Genomic DNA, 10,101 nt, shown 5'->3' on the forward strand with positions numbered 1-10,101 from the left:
AATAGTGCAGTATAAATAATAATATATAATAAATACTGCAATATACTATATATGTAATAATGTAATATATATAATCGAAATCGGTTGATACAGAAGCAAGCGACAGGTATCAAAAGAAGTATGTAAGAATCTTCCGATTTACTACAGTTCTAGGCCGAAAGTCGTGAAATAGTTCGATTTTCACAATTTTCAACCGTTGGTAGCTGATAGCAACATTAACCGATTTCGATGAAATTTTCAGCATGTATATAATTAACATAAATCTACAAAACGTATTTTTTAATTTTTCATTACGTGCACAGATAAAAAAAAGTTATAAACAGTGACCTTCGCGATTCTCACGAATTGCAATTTTTTCAACATTTTTTATACACGTCATCCAGTATATTAATCCCTCTGACTTCTCAAAAAAAAAAACTCAAGTCGTTTGGTCCAATGTTAAAAAAATTTTACAACGTTCTAAAGAGAAGACATTTGTTCGAAGACATTTCTTCAAAAACGCACGAACTTTCCGTTCAGTCCAGTAGAAGAAATGAAACAATTGAATTGAGAATTAATACCACATCTCCTAATCGTCGGATTACCATCCGTTTCGTTCACTAGCAAAAGTTTTTAAACGGCAGAAGTTTGAAAAATACGGATCACTTGAAGTTAACATGTAAAAGTGACGATTTATTCTCGACGTGAAAACGTACCTTAAACAAGATTCGACCGGTTATATGAAAATAACGCAGGGAGAAAGGTACAGTAGGTTTATAAAGCGAGTACGCGAAATAAAATATCGCCGAGTTTAGAACTTTCCCTTTGACCTTATTATCAACGCATATTTTGCTTTTCAAAACATACTTTCGATAGTCGCTGCAAACAAATTCACGTTGAATATACGTTTTCTGTCTAACATAAGCGAAATATTGCAAACAAACAATTAAATGCAATTTTTGGTAAAACAAAGTTATTTATAAGATTAAATTACTCTGTTCTAACTATTTGGGCAGAATAGTGCGTGTTAAATTTAGAATTTGAGAAATATATACATAATTAGATAATATAATAACTTTAGTTTATTACATTACAATATTTATTGGAATTTATAATTTATTACAGTATTTTTAAATTTACGTTTATCGGTTATCATAATTTTCATTAGTATATTTTTCTTGACTCTATTGAAATGTGTAATTTCAAGATAAATACAAATACGAAAAGCATGAATTGAATTATTTCGAAAAGTGAATATATCGATGCTAGTGAAAAATAATTTTCTTTCCTTTTCTTTTTATACATACGTTTTTAAGCGCTGAAATTAATCAATATATAGTTCAAGATTACGGTGATTCGAGTAATATTTGCCAACTTTTTTTATTTCAAGCAGACAGGCACAGAGTGAATTTATTATTATATTTTATCTCTTATTCATCTTTTGACCAAAGTTAAAAAGAACCATCCACTTTTATGGGTTCCCATAAGCGGAAGCTTGCGCGACTTTTTTTTTCTACGATCAACTGACCTCTTTCCCGTGATCCAAGTTCCGCTTACTCTCATTTCCTCTTTTATAACGATATCATTTTTTACGCGAGTTGTGATTTTTTAACTTTACTCGAAACCACGTCAGAACTTGGTTGCAAAACTTTCGCGTTATCTCGTTTCAATTATTTCTTGCCGAGCAATCGTTTTTCTGCGATTTCTTACTCAGAGGGGGCATAGTCACTGGTCTTGCAGAAAAATCTACTGCAATAAACGTTGCGTGCTTTTAGCGGAAATTTATTTCTGCGTGGAAAAGAAAGAGAGAGAGAGAGAGAGTAATTTAAAAGAAATTTAGTTTTGCGATAGTAACCGAATAATTTTTCTACCGATAAAACAGCGTTGGACAAATTTTTCAAAATGTTTACGTTTTTCTGTATTATGTTACAGTACAAAGGAAAAATGATCAGCGCGATAATAAACGAGTAAAAAAGTGAATGGATATATAAAATAATTACAATTAAGATAATAATTAAGTTTACTTTATATAGCTCACAAAATGAGTGGTTCGAATTTTCTACCGATAAAACAGCGTTGGACAAATTTTTCAAAATGTTTACGTTTTTCTGTATTATGTTACAGTACAAAGGAAAAATGATCAGCGCGATAATAAACGAGTAAAAAAGTGAATGGATATATAAAATAATTACAATTAAGATAATAATTAAGTTTACTTTACATAGCTCACAAAATGAGTGGTTCGAATTTTCTACCGATAAAACAGCGTTAGAAAAAAATTTTTCAAAATGTACACATTTTTCTACACTATGTTATAGCACGTTTTTACGATAGAAGTTTGACGAAAAGTTGAATGGAATGGTAGTATTTTCAAAGCGAGTGTCGCAAGTTGAATACAAAATACAGGAGGTTGAAGCGGGCTTTATTGATTTTAGAGAGGCAAGGTCTGCTGGCTTACACTCGGTAATTCCTGCTTTCCCCTTCGTCAAGTTTTCGAGAAGGGTCACCCCATAATTTGAATTTGCGACACTCCTTTATGCCTCTCCGAGTGAATTTCGAGTTTGGTATATTTGCCCGGCCATATGACTCGTTCCTGCGTGCTCGTGAATGCAACCATTCTGTTCGATCTTTTTCATTGAAAATTTCTCGTCGATTGTTCCACTTTTCTAATACACGTTCCGTCGTATTTTTAACGTTGCATGCAGTTGTTTACGTTCGTTGTAATATTTCTGACATAATATCGCAGAATAATATCATTATTTTTCTTACTATAGTTAGCTTATTTTTCAACCAGTCAGCTGTTGCGACCCCTTTGGAAAGTGTGTACCTGAAATGTGTCGCCAAAAGTAAGCGACGACGAGTATACTCGTCAAACACGAAATACTGCCAGTTTCATCATGACGAGTATACTCGTGAAAAACAGCTAACTGATGAAGAGATGTTATTTAATAATTTGAATCCCAATGTTAGCGTAGAAATGCTCTGTAGGGTTCACAGCAGGGCTTTGCAGAGGAGTTGGTAGCGTACGAGGCATATATACAGGGTGTCTCATTTATAACGAACGTCTAAATTATTTCCACTGCTGTTGAAAGTAAGAAAAAGTTATTAAAAGAAGTGTATACATTTCAAGAACACATTCTTTCAATACATTGTACGTGCTTCTTCACTTTCTGTCACAATTTGCAGTCTTTTATTAACTACATTTCCAAGCGTACTACTTTTTTTCTCTTTTTTGTAAAGAAGGAGAAGATGGAAAGATGTGCAATAAAGCGATAAGAAATAGATAAAGAGGATACAGTAGATGATAATAAAAGAAATCAGTTGGGGGAGTGAAGCAAAGAGGAATGAAATACCGAATGAACGAGGCGATTGTGAATGGATTAACTTAGCCAGTTACATTAAGATAAATGTGAACCAAGCCTAAATTTCTTGGCTGTGAGGCTGCAATAAAGAATACACGTACTTTCTTCATACAGTTTCCGAGAATAATTCTTCGTTACGAGCGGTTACTGAAACGCGACACCTTTCGTGGAAAAAAAAAAAAAACAATGTCGAGCCATCAGCTCAAATATTTGCCATTTGATTAACCACACTTTGTATATTGAAACAATCTGACGACTTACATCACACTCTTTTTTCTTTCCTTCGTTCTTCGAGATAAACAATATCACTCTACTTTGCACATAACCTATCATTTTTGAACATTATCATTCTGCATAAAAAGTTTCAATAATACTTATCTGAGAAACGTGATTTTCTGCTCGTGATATGTGCGTCTTACGAAAAATCATAAAAAAAATATGATGTACGATAAAAAATAAAAAATGATTTCGAGATTTAATCTGTCGCGAAGATTAAAAATATTGTTGTCACGCGTACGGCAAGTAATGAAACGGCAGTCGAACTGGTTTTAACATGTTGAATGAATTTTGTGATAAGTGAACCAACCGTAAGTTAGATAAGATTGTGGTTAGGTTTTAACACGGTGTTTATATGTTGCGCCAGCTTGCCATTTACGCAGATGTACAATAACGAAATACAATTCTGAAACATGATCGCAGTGAAGTCAGACAATGCTAATAGAAATGGTTCTCCCTTTTAAACCGCGTTCCAACTACGCGACGCAGTGGTCGGATAGTATAGTAACGTTGTTGTTGTAGTTCGTGTTAGGCTACTTTTGTTGCTTACCTGTAACGCGATCAGCAAGGGAGAATTATTCCTTTTAACACTGTCTGACGAGATTACAAGAATATTTTAGAATAGAATTTCTTTATTGTGCAATAGATCCCTAATTTTTCCTAAATTTAATTGAGGCACACAGTATATCCATAAAGCTAGTCTCCTTAACGTTTATGCTCGTGTCTCACGTGAACAACTAATCGTCCAATAAGTGTGATTTTTTAAAATTAAAGTTTTTTTAAAAGAATATTTTTTGAAAATTAAATTAAATTAATAAGTTAAAATTTTTTTCCATTTTCCATATTGCCTTTTCTTTTCTATTATGGCAAAAAAAGTAAGTCACCGTGTTATAAATAATGGGAAACTTATTTCTATACGGAATAATTCACTTATTTCTAATTAAACTTATTTCTAGGAAATAATTAAAAAAAAATGAAATTTATCTTATTTGGCATATCAGATTGAGGAAAATGTGAGCGTTAAGGGGCTAATGGCTGCACGGCATACAGGATTTCAATAATTCCAAACTTTCTTACTTGCAGTTGTTCTTTGCAGGAAAGTAAAAAGTACTAAAATGGTAGATTACTTAGGGTAGATTGATAGGTGACGAGATCAAACATTTCATTGTTGATATATCTGAATGGATAATAAGAAAAAAAGGAAAAGAAAAGCTTTGAAACAACGTTCAAAGATAATGTTTGAGAATTTTTTTTCCCAATAAAATATTATTATAGAATAATGTGCAATATAATAATTCTTTTTTTCTTTATAAGTTCATGAATTTAATTTTATTCGTTATTTCATTTTATTTACTTCAATCTTGTGCAATACAACAAATTCTTTTGTGAACCAGTTCGGTTAGCCTCTCTCTAACCTAACCTTATTTACAAAGATGAAAGTAACGTTTGTAAGATTTTGCTGAATTTCCTGTTGTAGGTAATATGGAAGAGTACGCGTCACTTCCGTCAAATCGAGGTTAGCGAGGAAAACGGCAATCTGTAAAAACCGGTAAGTACATCACTTAACTTCACGAAGAATGCAAAACTGCCGGGACTATGTGAATTCTCAGTATGTACGTAGACATTGCTCGAGAACTGTGTTTATAACGTAAAGACCAAAGCTAGCCAGAATAATCTGAATTTATCGATCGTCTTTTAGTTGCCAACTTGGCAACGGCAAACTCCCGGAATTACGAATGTTCTACATAGTAAAACGGTTGGTAAATTAGGTCTGCTTTTATACCTTCGCAAGGGAGCTTGTACCAAATTTCACTTCCCATCTTCCATGTCAGATGTTTTATGCTTAAACTCATTCTCTCTTTCTCAAGAATTAACCACGATTAACGTTTACCTTATCATACGTGAATATTAATCGTTTTAGGTTATGTTACTATTTACGTAGTAATTTTTTCTCAGTTAAAATTATTTTGCTTCACTACTGACTTTAACGAACATTTGAACAATTTTCGTGTCGCTGTATTGTTCAATGCATTATTTAATTATTATACGTATTAAATATTACTTATTCTCATAAACTTAATATTACGTGTTGGATAAATATGAAAGTATACGTTACTTCTTTCTCTTGGATATAATTAGTACTTTTCTCTTTTATTATACTTACGTATTTCTGGATTAATTTAATTAGCGGAAGTACCTGTGTTTTTCTTTTCAACATTTAAGATACTTTTTGCGTAAGTTTATTTTAATTTTGAATATTTCAGTATTTTACCTTTCTAAAAGTATATTTTGAAACGCATAATATCAGGTCCATGTTACACATTTTACTATAATAAATGAAAAATGAGATAATTACCATCAATACGAAATTGACTTATTTTTTTAAATTTCTGCTCATAATTATAAATATGCATAATCTTTCTTGAACATGTTTTCGTACATAAAATATTTTATAAAAAGATCTTCTCCAGTAAATAATAGCAGCTTCTTCTGTTTTTCTTTAAAAAACGATGCATAACACATTTTTCAAGTTAATTTATTTTTAAGCGAAGATGTTTTTCCATTTTCTTTCTTAAAAATAAAACCATTGCGATTTCACAATTTGGTTAGTATTGTGGGTCATTTACCTCCGTAACGTGACTCTTGCTTATAAAAATAGTTACGGTCGTAGGTGATGCATACGTAATGCTTAAACAGAATGACTCGACATTTGATTCATCACAGTATGTATTACTACTTGTAAAAAATGCGACATTTGCTCTAGAGAATAATAAATACTGCACTTTTTATGAAACAATTTTTCCAACAAATTTTAATAATTTCAACAATTTTTAGTGAATCTGTTTGTGCAATTTTTAGGAAAATCAAATTAGACAAGGATTAACATCAATAGTATATACCTTGCGTGTATCACATGCATAAAGGTAGCTATTAAATATTTCTGATCGATATAGTATATGTCTGATCGATTATAAAAATCGAAATGTATTCAAGCAAATTATCGCTTGACGTGTAGGAGATTCTTCTGATTTTCCATTTGTTGTGCGTATAAACGATGAAAATTACATACATAAGTCGGTAAGTTTCTGTGATTTGAGATGTGGTAATTAATTCAGGAAAGTACAGAGAAAGGACGTGGATAGCGCTTTCCTTCACCGAAGGCTAAACAGATTTGATCAACTAATTCTCAACTCGCTAATGAACCGTGTATTCGTTATAATGCGGATTATTGTATGGTACCTCTGATAAACATTAATAACCGTTAACGACCCTAATTAATAATACGTAAGGACGAGAGATGTATCGAGCTGTAGTTGTATAATTGTTAGTGCTCTACGTGTGTTCCACGTAACTTGATAATTGCCCGTGCAAATTTTATGGTTTTCTAATAAGTTCGAAATTGTTCGAAAAATAATTATTTTCGAAATAATTTGGGAAATTATTAGTATTGCGAAAAAGCTCTATAAATTATTTTCAAATTTGTTATTTTGAAAATAATTGTGAATATTCTTTTGAGATTTGATATTTTGAAAATAATTTGGGAAATTTTTAGTATTGCGAAAAAGTTCCATAAATTATTTTCAAATTTGTTATTTTGAAAATAATTTGGAATATTCTTTTGAGATTGGATATTTTGAAAATAATTTGGGAAATTATTAGTATTGCGAAAAAGTTCCATAAATTATTTTCAAATTTGTTATTTTGAAAATAATTTTGAATATTCTTTTGAGATTGGATATTTTGAAAATAATTTGGGAAATTATTAGTATTGCGAAAAAGTTTCGTAAATTATTTTCCAGTATGTTATTTTGAAAATAATTTCGAGATTAGTTATTTTGGATATAATTTGAAAAATTATTTTGAAAATTATTTCGAGATTTGTTATTTCGAAAATAGTTTCGAAAGCTATTTCGAGACTTGTCAATTTGACAGTAATTTCGAAATTTGTTATTATATCCCTTTCTAGCAGCCGCATTGTAATAATATTAGTATTGATTGAAGTATTACTGATTTTGCGCGAAATAAGGTATCAGAAATTAACTAAAAAAATATAATTGCTGACATCACTGCAAAAAGTGAAAATTCAAATGTTCGTTTTTCGTGGCAGTTAAATGTTTATACCTACACTATTTGCAATTAATTTTTCGAATTTGTTTCTATAAACAAGTATTATAATATAAAATATGACTATGATTGTTTCATGAAAACCGGGGAATATATAGAACTGTTTTATTTTTCAACGCACCGTGGATCGAGAGTAAAGTAACAAAAATCAAAATTTTCGAAACCAGATTTCATGTTCCCTTCCTTTGTTTTCTCTGTAATTTTGTGAAATATCATTGTGCAAGAAAAGTCACTTCGTCAAACGTCTCACGTTCAATTTATTAAAATTCGCAAATTGAAGTTTGTAACGAAGCGTATTAATTATGAGAACACCTATGATTTTATCACAATCGCAGTATATTTGCTATCATTCAGATATCTCGTTGTACAACAAACTTTTTGCAATACATCAGCAGTCGTAAATCTGTCGAAAGATAAAGGTCGAATTATTTCACAGAATAATTCATAATAGTTCGAATCGTTTCAGTAATGTAACAAGCATTATTCCAAGATTAAAGGTAAACTCACGTGTAACTCTGTTTTTCTACGCATTTCCATCGTTTCAATACATCACCCTTTATTCCTCCAATAAATGGTCCATTTATTTATCAGCGTTTACCTTTATTTTTAATTTCACCGTGATACGTTTATCGGGAATAACATTGACGTCGTATTGTACGATACATTTTACTCAGGGTTAAAATTGATATGTTTCTGTCTCTTAGTGACACCCGGGCCAAAGTGTATTTTTGGGGAAAAATGTGTTCGCGGTCATAGGTTAATAATATCCGTTCTGTAGTTACACACCTCTTTGTCGCGATTCTATTTTTACAATTTTCATTATTACGCCTTTGCAATTTCGAAGGCGATAGTGGGTGGAAAAATGTTCCGAGTATTTTTTTTTTTCTTCTTCTGTTCCGGTGTAACGATCACGCTAATGTTTCAAACACGTTTCTATACAGGACGCGCAGAGGACCGTGATCAAATCAGCTCGTTTACGTCTATAGGTCTCGACCGTTGAGTCGCTCTAACGAGCGTTAATTACAGTGAAGACGATACAATATAGCAGGACGGAAATGCCGCAATACATCGTACAGCTACGAGTTCCAAGCTGAGCTTCAACACGATCATAGCACGCGTTACACAATATCGACAGTTTGTTCGGACGCTCGCACGCGGTGTGTGTGCAACGGAAATCCAAGTCGGTAGCTATTGTGCTTACGCGTGCTCCCCTAGTTCCATGAAAATAAACAACTGTTTGGAATCGTTGAAGGTACAATTGTGATGAAAGCCGCTCAGCGAGTCGTACGTTTCCAACGCAGTTTACCATTATATTTGAAAATTTAGACTTGTCGGTGTTTGAATCGAGTTCAGTAATTTACTGAATTTTGGTAAACGTTCGAGTTATGCTTGTTGGTAAATTTGAATATACGAAACATTTGAAAATAAAAGTTTTATGTTTCTAATTTTACACAGTGATATATCGATTTCAATCGGTTACTAATTACACCGTGTTTCCTTAATGCGTTGCTTTGGAAATGGAATTTCTCGTTAGATTTGAAAATTTTGGCGCTTTGGGTAAGACGGGTTAAATAATTTACCGAATTTTAGCGGATGTTTGTGTTGTTTGTTTACAAATTGAAATACATAAATATTCTGAAGGTAAAATTTTTATATTGCTAATTTTACGCAGTAATATATTGATTTTAATGGGTTACTAATTACACCCAGTTTCCTTAACGTCTTGCTTTCGAGGTGGGGTTTCTCATTAGATTTGAAAAATTTAGACGTGTTGGTCGAGACGAATTGCATAAGTTACTAAATTTTAGTAAACGTTTGAATTATGCTTGTCGATAAATTTCAATATATGAAACACCTGAAACACATGTTATGTTTCTAATTTCAATGCGTTGATTTTAAATTACACCGGTTTCCTTTAATAATTAATTTCCAGTGCTGCATTGCTTTGGAGATGGAATTTCCCTTTAGATTTGAAAATTTGGACGCTTTGACTGAATAATTTATGTTGAATTTTTGTGAACGTTTGCGGTTTATTTATTGACAAATGTAAATATACGACAAATCTGGAAATGAAATTTTTACGTTTCCAATTTCAATCCAATTCCAAGCGGCACTATATTGGTTTTAAGAGGTTACTAATTAGGTTCCTAATTACACCGGTTTCCTTTAAGAATTAATTTCCAGTGTATTGCTTTGGAGATGGGATTTCTCGTTAGATTTGAAAATTTGAACGCTTGGGTTAGAACGAATAAAATAATTTGCTGAATTTTAGCGAATGTTTGTGCTATGTTTACTTTTACAAATTTAAATATACAAAAAGTCCGAAATAAAATTTTTATATTTCTAATTTTACAAATTT

At 31.7% G+C, this 10,101-nt stretch overlaps 1 protein-coding gene across 1 annotated transcript in view; it reads left to right on the forward strand.

Annotated features, from left to right (window-relative positions):
- The window catches only part of LOC108574639 (inositol-pentakisphosphate 2-kinase), a 60,316-nt gene that overhangs the window by 5,865 nt on the left and 44,350 nt on the right, over nt 1–10,101 (forward strand). The window contains exon 2 of the mRNA XM_017937265.1: nt 5,095–5,166. The gene's annotated coding sequence lies outside the window, so the exon portion shown is untranslated. The remainder of the gene's footprint in view (nt 1–5,094; nt 5,167–10,101) is intronic.

Source organism: Habropoda laboriosa, unplaced genomic scaffold (genome assembly GCF_001263275.1).
Source record: "Habropoda laboriosa isolate 0110345459 unplaced genomic scaffold, ASM126327v1 scaffold175, whole genome shotgun sequence".
Lineage (NCBI taxonomy): Eukaryota > Metazoa > Arthropoda > Insecta > Hymenoptera > Apidae > Habropoda > Habropoda laboriosa.